Genomic DNA, 9835 nt, shown 5'->3' with positions numbered 1-9835 from the left:
GAGAGAGAGAGAGAGAGAGAGAGAGAGAGAGAGAGAGAGAGAGAGAGAGAGAGAGAGAGAGAGAGAGAGAGAGAGAGAGAGAGAGAGAGAGAGAGAGAGAGAGAGAGAGAGAGAGGAAAGAGAGGAGAGAGAGAGAGAGAGAGAGGAAGAGGGAGGGAGCGAGAGAGAAAGAGAGGGAGAGAGAGAGAGAAAAGAGCGCGGCCAAGAGAGAAGAGAGGCGAACCGAGGCATCGGGCAGACTAAATAATATTATAGGTAGTGTTCTCACGGTCCCGGGACGCCCGCGGGCCAACTCGTCACCCCTCTCCCCGTACGGCCCCTCTCCCTCGCCTTATTCTCTCCTCCCGCTCACCCTGGCCGCCTCTTACTCCCCCGCGCGTAAGCTTCGCCCACGCTGGGCCCTCACGGAGGGCCCCACGGAGTCGTTTGAGTCCCGCCGGTGGGACGGAGAGGCACCGACCGAGCGATGCCGGGCGCAGACGAGGACGCACGAAGGGGTCAGAGGTCACCTCGCGCTCGCTGACCGTCACCGTGTGGACGCGGTTCCTTCTCTCCTTCTCTCCGCTCCTCCCCCTTCTCTTTTTTCCTCCTCGGCGCGTCTCTACGTCGAAGAGGGCCCCCGCACTCCCCTTCCTCCCGCCCTCCCCCCCCCCCACCCGCCGTCCCGCGCGCGTTCGTCTTTTACTCCCCTTTCGTAACTTCGATGCCCTCGAGTCCGACTTTCCTCCCGCGTCTTCACGTCTTCGCGCTCTTCTCTCTCCTCGGTCAAGTCCTCCTTCGCGAAAGTTGACAGGCTCTACCCAGTTAATCAAGTAGCAAGTTAATTGCCCGGCTAGAGCATAATACGCGCCCGCGATATATACGCGGCACTTTATTTGGACATGTTGACGTGTAGCGCGCTTGCTTCCCGAACTAAGTTCTATGTCGGGTAAAGCGGATACGTCACAACGATCCGCGCTCGTATCTCACGCCGTCTTTCATTGTGTTGCCCCGTGTCACAACGCATTAACATGCGCGCGTCACAGCGTAGTAATGTCAATGCACTCGCCGATTGTACGTGCGTTCGAAACGACGGGTATCAAGTAGTACCTTCGCACGATACGCGTATCGAACGTTACCAATTGCCTCCGTCGCTGTCGTGAAATTTTGACATTTTCGCTGAACAAAATCACCATCGCGTAAACCAATTAAATAGTGTGTTTTCGATGGTTAATTTTTCCGATTGAATTATGGATGTATCCGATGAAGTGCAGTTACCGATGAAATTTAATCGAAAAACCGATCATATTTATCATCGGATATACAATTTAATCGGACATATCCGTTTGTTATTATGTAATTGAACTTCGTCTATAGATGAAAGGACATTTACATGGAAGGACGATGTCACACTGAGAACAATACCCGATTAAATACAATCGGATAATCCAAATATAGAATAACAAACGGATATATTCGGTGAAAAATTTTATCGGTCGAATTTCATCGGATGTATCCATAATGTAATCGGAAAAATTAACCATTGAAAACACTATTTAATTGGTTTACGCGATGAAAATTTTTCTCAGTGTGAAGGAACAAATATCATAGAATTCCTTTTTTGTTATAGAAAGAAATGTCTTTTTTTTTGTTCATGCGCCTATGAGAAAATGGTGTGAAGTTATTACAATGCGCGGTCAAGCGCATTATCGCGAACAATTGGACAATGCTTAGAATCTATCAATCGATTTTATATGTCAGGAAATCTTCTCGTCTCTTTAACTCCAGGTGGCAAAAGGTTATAAGTGCCGTTCAACGTCGATAAATAAAGTAACGCGGCGTGACATGAGAAATTCCTCGCGATCGGCGACCTGCGTTGAATCGAAAAGAAAGGGCCCGAATCACTGTCCTCGAGTCGATTCTAGCGCCCTTAGCACACTCGACGATGACACGAGCGAGGCGCGTGCGCGCAAGCATTGTGGAAAGTATATTGTGTGCCTCGAGAGAACGGGGACGAAACTTATGTAATCGACGGCATGCATTCAATAACAATATTATTACAATCGGACATTATTACATTCGTAACAATACGTACTTGAAACAAAGTATTCTTGACAATGAGTAGGTTTTAATCGACCGTAACTGGCACGTGTTTGATAAAAGAACGTACAAAGCGACGTTTCGACCTGGGGTTCAGGTCGTTTTCAAGCAAATTCTAAAGTGAAAACCCGATAATCGAGATTACAAAATCCGTCCGATGTACAGAATAAATTGATAAATAATTACAATGTGTATGACACAATAATAAAACAAGTAAAAGGAACAAAACTTCAATTAATATAATATAAAAATGACAGGTTGGAAGTAAATCCTAGACCAGTCTTCTGTAAAAGTATTCTTGATCTATTTTATTAAAAGTGACACGCATATCTCACGCCTACACAATTTTCGACAACTTGACGAAAGGACGTTTGACGTGGAAGGACGATGTCCAAATTTCACGACAACGATGGCGGCAATTCATTCGATACGTGTGTCGTGTGAAGGTTTTCTACTCGATACTCGTCGTTTCGAAGGCACGTACAATCGCGAGTGCACGGCCACAGGTCCATTGCGATCGTGTCAACTGTAAAAATCAGGGAAAGTCACGATATAAACGTTCGCGTTGTTCACATCTCTTATCCCACGTATTTTATACTTTTTGCATGACGTAAGAATCGCCGCTTCAAGTGTGCCGTCTCAGCGGCACGATTCGGTTCCCCCTCGGTCAGCGGGCACCATCCACCGCCATTCAATTTGCTCTTGTTTCCTCAATGCGGTGAAGCGCAGAGGGAGGCCGCGACATCCCGCCGCGTAGATAATTAGATCGCTACTAAGCACCTCCACTTTCACGCATCTTCACCTCCGCGGTTGCGTACTCGGGCACTTGTTTCTCTCTCCTTGTTTTCCGCCTCCCATCCCCCTTGGATACGAGTTCTCGCCCCGTTTGTTTCTCTTTGACCACATGCGCGTTCGCGGCGTGATATAACCGGTCCCCCTCCCTTCTCGACGTGATAAACGAAAGCACACATCGTTACGTTTCGCCACGTGATTGCAACGAACATCCCCGTTGCCACAGTTCCTTCTCTCCCGATCTGGTGTCTAGAGGTGTGACATTTTGATGTTATCTTTATACGCGAAATATCGGAAAATGTCCCAGGAACGTTTTTCATGTCATTTCTTTACATTTTGGAGCCCCCGACTTCGTTTTAACATGTTTTTAAAACGCAAAATAACGCAAAATGATTCTCAACACGCAAATTAACGTCTAAATAACGTAAAAAAATCGCAATTTTCTTTAGTAAATTCTAAGATGAAACCTTTTTCTTCGCCAGTGAGTAATAATAAACAAATTTCCTTTCTTCGACCAACTGGCAACTTTTATTAGAAACAAGCACTCTTGATATTTATGTAATTTTATTTATTTATTGCATACAGTTATGCATTGGACTATTGCATCGTTATATTTAATATATTAGTATCGTTGAACAAAGCGAGACTGATACAAAATTCAACGTGTTGAAAGGGACTGAACATAGCGGACAGTATTTGTTTCTTTTTAGTTAACCCAAAAGTTAACGTAGTAATTCTGAGACGCTTCTTAATCCATTTTTCTCTTTACCCAGCGAGAAATGATTTGTCGATCGATGTCGATACGATGTCCAATCGACGTCAATTCGACGGCGTCGCGACATCGATCAACGAGTCATTTCTCGCTGGGTAAAATGCACATTACGCGCAGAAATTCCGTTAATAAAGTTACTCTTTTTAATTAGCATTAATGCTTCTCTATTTGACTGTCGAGGCTTACGTCACAAAACCCTGTGTATAATTAACTGTCTTATATACTATTTTTATGAATGTCATCTTGGAGCACGATGATAAATGCAGATACAAAGAGAGGAACGACGTCTCCGCTCTTACACATCGTCGCCTATGAAGTCCCGCGCCTAAATCTTCGCCGCATTCTCCCCCTTTCTTTTTCCGCTTATTCTCTTCTCCCGTCGCCCTCTTCTCTCCTTTGGCCGCTCGAGTCTCTCTTCCTCTAACCGATTATACGCTCGTTGGTGCCGCGGTATCGCGAGACAGTCGGGACACAAAGAGGTGGAATGAACGAGAGGACCGGGACGATGAAGAGAGAACAGAGAGCACGGACGCCCGTGGACCCCCCGTCTGGGATCGCGAGATTGATTTGTCCAATTACGTTAAACAATCCCCGGGATAATTCGATCGCCTGGTATCCTGGGACCGTTCGCGAGGTCGCCCGGCTCTCAGCCAACTTTCTGCAATTTGTGAATGTAAATTCCCGTTCCCTCGATATACACGCATTACACGTCTCACGACGCGAAATTAGCGGATTCGCCGGCCAAACGAGCCCACGAATTTATCGTGTTCGCAAGCGCAGATCGTTAGCCGCGCTTTTGACTAATGAGCCCGTCGTGCCTTTCCTGAAGCAGAGAGAGAGAGAGAGAGAGAGAGAGAGAGAGAGAGAGAGAGAAAGAGAGAGAGAAAAAAAAGAAGAGCTCGCCACTCAATAAGACAAATGTGTCACCTACGCTACGCGAATTCTACTTCTTTCCACATTAGACGTTAGACTCACGAATCTCGCGCCGGAAATCGGGCTATATGTATAATTAACGAGGAGGTATCGAGGAAGCGATGATTGAATAGATTGATTTCGTGATATATGACCGCTCATTTATTTAATTGAAGCCTTACTTCTTGACAGGCTTATGAGCGATTGTTAGATATTTATTTCGCACGGATCAGTTCGCCAGCTAGGTAAGAATAGTGCGAGAATTATTTTTCTATATCGTAGATCAAATCAATAGCTATTGAAAAATGACGCTAGACGGTGATCACCGTTGTTTATATATCTTGTATTACTTTAAAGCGATTTATTGAATAACAAAATAATTTTATTTGTAGAGGGAAGTCCGCTATTATGAGATAGGCTCCAGGATTTTTGATAAGTCAATAGGCATCCGTCTATTGGTTTCCTCGTAAATTTATTTCTTGCCCTTGGAGTGAAATCTGTTTGGTGAAAAATTCATTGTTAAATCGTGTAATCGTTGAGAATAAAGATTTGTGACGTTGAAAACCTGCTATCTCATATTAGACACCTATCTCATAATAGAGGACTTTCCTCTATTTGCCTGCAATTAGAGGCTATTTATCAATTACTTCATTAAAATTATACACAAAAAGACTGTCCAGTTTGGACGAATCGCGCACTTTCATCAGCTGATCTAGTTACAAATTAGATATTTCATTCTACGTTAATATATTATATATTATATGCTCTCTCTCTCTTCACGTACAATAGTAATGGAGGCAGAAGTTTTCGATTTTCAAGCGTAATGCGTTTTTGTAAGAAATATGCGTGTCCAGCCGTACAACGAGATCCTATTCATGGAGAACGGATGATTTCGGGAATTAAAAATGAAGTGAAAAATGAACTCAGTCACTGCACTAAACCGCCGAGGCGGCGACGGTGACTCCCGGCTCTTTTCCAAAGATGCTCCCTGTCGTGCACCCGCTATATTATCCTATCTCGTGGCTTCGCGCTGGCCGACGAAATAAATGTGATACTTTCAGCACTGCCGCCTTGTGAGCTCAGAAAGTCCGTCTCGTTTCTCGCGCATAAATAACATATAACTCCAGCTCGACGAAGGGACCCTTTTCTCGAAGATGAGAAGGTGGCTAGAAGAGGCCTATACCCCGGGCCACTTGCACGTCTCCGATGAAAAAGAGACAGAGATACCGGGGCCGGGGAAAGGGGTCCGTCGACGAGGGAACGTATCACCAGGAGGCAAAGCGTGATTCCATTAGTCAGGACCTCACCACAACGACAACGCGTGTTTTAAAGCGCCGTTTACACACTCGGACTGCTCTCTTTACAACGTCCGGACGACGTGCGATATCCCGATTACACGCGGGGTGTTTATGGACACAAATTTTCCAGAGGGAGAACCATCAGCTTTAAGTATTACACAGAGATTAGATTGACAAGCGTTTGCGCGTGCAATACATATATATTAAAATAATATCTTCTTGTTTGTGCTTATAGTATAATTTATGATGCAATGATGTATAATGCGGGTCCGTATTGTCAAAAAGCATCCATGTTTAAGTAATCAGGTAACTTTTGTCTATCCCTAATTATTACCCGAACCGAATTAATGCCGTCTTATTGTTACACCCTCAGAAAGGATTTCTGTTACCCAGACAACAAACATCCTTGACACATTTATATTTCTCACAATCTCATTTAGTATAAAAATAAGACAAGATTAAAATAAAATCCATTATTCTTACTCTGCTCTATCGAATTAAAAAAGAGTGACTCACTATATTGAGACAAGAGTAACTTGTATAAATGTAAGTTTGCATATTCTTGTGTTTAAAATAAATTTTCCCTCCGTCTTACAACGCACGAAGTTGGCACCACGATATTAGACAAAACGCGATACATGCTATTTTCTATTTCGATCCTGTTTTATGATACATTGAAGTGTATCTAATAGCATTGGAGCCGGAAATTTTTTCTGTGGGTGATAGTTTGGGCAGAAACTGATTAAAGCAAAGCTACGAGGCTTACTTTTTATAGATAATAATTGATAATCGATAGATGCTCTGTGACGTGTCTATCAATATTATTAAAACTGCCAGATATGGCCAAGAAAACACTGACGTTGTTAATTACTGCTGGCGGCATTGAAGAATATTCTTATTAATTGATAATAGAGTCGCTCTTTGATGATTTTAAATCGTCGCAATAAATATCTTCGGAATTACTGCTCTGGAGATATTTGCGCATAGGAGCAATCTACTGCGACGTCCTTCCGAAGAATGATGTCGCACTGATGTAACATCAATCATGACGACATTTCCCAATCCAGCGGAGAAACGGGTTGCTACCCTGTACGGGCGATAATCGCAATCTCTGGAAACGATAGGAGGAAGATGCGGGTGTCGTGCCCGCCAGGCAGCATCCGAAAGATGCATCAACAGGCGTTGACCGCATACGGTGTAAACTCGCCTTCAGGAGAGCTGGGGTTACCCCCGAAACCCCTGACGGGGGGTCCGTACACCGGCTTCTCCTTCCTCTTTTTTAAAAGTAAGGATGCCTGTCGCCGATAGTGATTTGTTGAGTGTATTTGCATTTTAGATTTAGGCTGCTGCGCCTGCCGCGTCTCCTCTCTCTCTCTCTCCCCCCCCCCCCCGCCGTCACCCCTCCTTCTTCGTATCAACTACCTATCTCCCGGTCAGGACGCATCCTGCCTCTTGTATACGTCTGAGATTTCTCACTCGTTGCCTCCCTCGCTTTCGATTTCTGGTTTCTGGTCAACGCCGCGCGTCAAAAGAGATGGGGAGGAACGGAAGGAGGCGGCAAGGGATGAGAAAGGGGCAGGGGGGAATTTGGTCGAGTCAGGAATGACATTAGTCATATACCTATCCCCTTGACTGCTAGCGAGGAGACTTGTTTATGCACGTTTAAAGAATGATTAGGCGACGGCGTCGCGACGGGGGGCGTCTCGCCATCCCTCTTCCTTTCTCTCGATTCACCGTGGCCTCTTCATCCCGTTTTTATAGTTATAATTCTTCCCTCCATTTGCCCCGCGGCCAGTCGCCGGCTCGAGCTGTTGAGGTGGTGGCCAAAAATCACCGCAGGATTTTGCCTCCTGAACTCGGTGCACGTTGCACGAACTATGGGAGAATAAAGCTGTAACGAATACACCTCGCTTTGAAATAGCAATAAGAGGAATCGGGAGGAAGTAACGCAAATTATCCTTCCACTTTCAATCTTTTATTGCCGAGCAATGCCTTAATTAATATTTGTTAAAATAAAATTGTAAATTTTTTATACCCCGCAAAATTGAATGAAATTATACATCAATGCACTCTGGATAACTCAGTTTACAAAAACACCTTGTCGGAAACACCGAAATAATTTACTGGAATAAATTACATCTTTCTTTTTCATAACAAAATCGTAAAACAGTAAAACGGATTCTGAGCGCTGAACAATTCGCGCAATTATTCTCAAACTGGCAAGTTAAAGTCGACCCTTCGTGGTCCCCGTTCTCTCGGATGGACCCACCCGGCCTTTGCGAAGCTCCAGTTAGCAGCGCCTTTTTATTACGTAACGTGCCGTTGTTATTATTAATTTTAGGTTTTTTACAATCGCCTGTAGTTACTCGCCGGTTTACTGCTGTGAGAAAGACTCTCGGGGGAGGTTCCCCGCACTCGGGATTGTACTAACGAATGTTATCATCCTCGCGAAATGTGGTTCCCACTAAAAATCTGCGGTCCGTCATTACATTTTTTTATCAACCGGAAATCTCGGTTTCTAACAAACGCGAGAACATCGTACGACGTGGAAACATTACTGAACTTTCATAAACGCGTCAGACGTTATTACTCTTATTTTGTACTTACCCTAACAGAAAAAAAAATGGTTGCAGTTACCACAATCTCACTATAATTTATAGTTAGTTTAGGAGCCAACCACACTTTTATAATTCTTCCAACTACGTAAAGTTATGTCGACCTAACAATGTATTACAGTTCTCATAGACACAATATTGGTTCATGCAACTTGTGATATGGTTGTCATAAACCAAAACGAGCTTTTAGTTTGTTAAAGTGTACTATAAATATTGCAATAACAACAAGTAAAATTTTGTACAACTATATGCAATAGTAATAATCGTATTTATATTGAAAGTAATATGCCCCGCTTTTTATTATACAGGGTGAGTCTTTCCATATCCGACAAAATTTTTGAGAAGGTAGAACGGATCGAGATGAATGGAAAAGTCCTGTACCATTTTGCAATTTTCGTAATAGTTAACGAGTAATTAATTATTAAAAATCGTTTTAGGCCGGCCTACCGAGATGTGCGCATAGCAATATCGATCGCCGGGCGATCACATCTTGCCACGCGCTCGAATTGGACGGTAGGCCGGCCTAAAACAACGATTTTTAATAATTAATTACTCGTTAACTATTACGAAAATTGCAAAATGGTACAGGACTTTTCCGTTCATCTCGATCCGTTCTACCTTCTCAAAAATTTTGTCGGATATGGAAAGACTCACCCTGTATATACATTGCGTTCACTATGTTTATTGGTTACATCACTTTGCACTCATAAAGGATAGTACAAGAAAGCATCTTTCAAAGAAAAGATGAGTAATCTTATACGAATGTGCAAACTTACCCGTATTTATAACACCGTATGGGGTTTTCTTCTTACGAGAAAGTCTTCTACCGCGCGTCCCTCTAGTGTAGACTTTCCACTTACTAATTTACTATTCAGTACCTGGATATTTTAGCAGAATAATAGTTGAAAGCTTATATTTTATAGTAAATTTTTAAATAGTTGACATCACATGTGTCTATACGGTTGCTATTATTAATATTATAGTAATAATTACTATAAAAACGATATTCCCGACTATAATTATTTGACTATGCAATTATAGTTTCAAATACCACATATTTTTCTATCAGTGTACATCTCTGAAATAAGGTGCAGTTTTTCCAGATACTCTATCGTGTCTCTCGTTTCGATATGAGGAAACGGCTAGACATGTAGGGTCACAAATACGATTCAACTTATTCATGCTGCACGCGTACGAGAAAGACGATTGAAAGCGAACGCGAAGGGAGAAAGAAGTCGAGAAGGAAACTCGATTCGTCGTGCATTCCACGGGCGTAGCCGTTGAATGACAGATCGATAATTGATCATTATTATCGTATGACCGGGACCTATTGTCGAAGAAGTTGCGCGTCTCCTCCTTCGCCTTAT

This window comes from Vollenhovia emeryi, unplaced genomic scaffold, assembly GCF_000949405.1.
Source record: "Vollenhovia emeryi isolate VEMERY1.0 unplaced genomic scaffold, V.emery_V1.0 DF939186.1, whole genome shotgun sequence".
NCBI lineage: Eukaryota > Metazoa > Arthropoda > Insecta > Hymenoptera > Formicidae > Vollenhovia > Vollenhovia emeryi.
The sequence above is the reverse complement of the archived record's forward strand: the minus strand, read 5'-3'. Positions refer to the sequence as shown.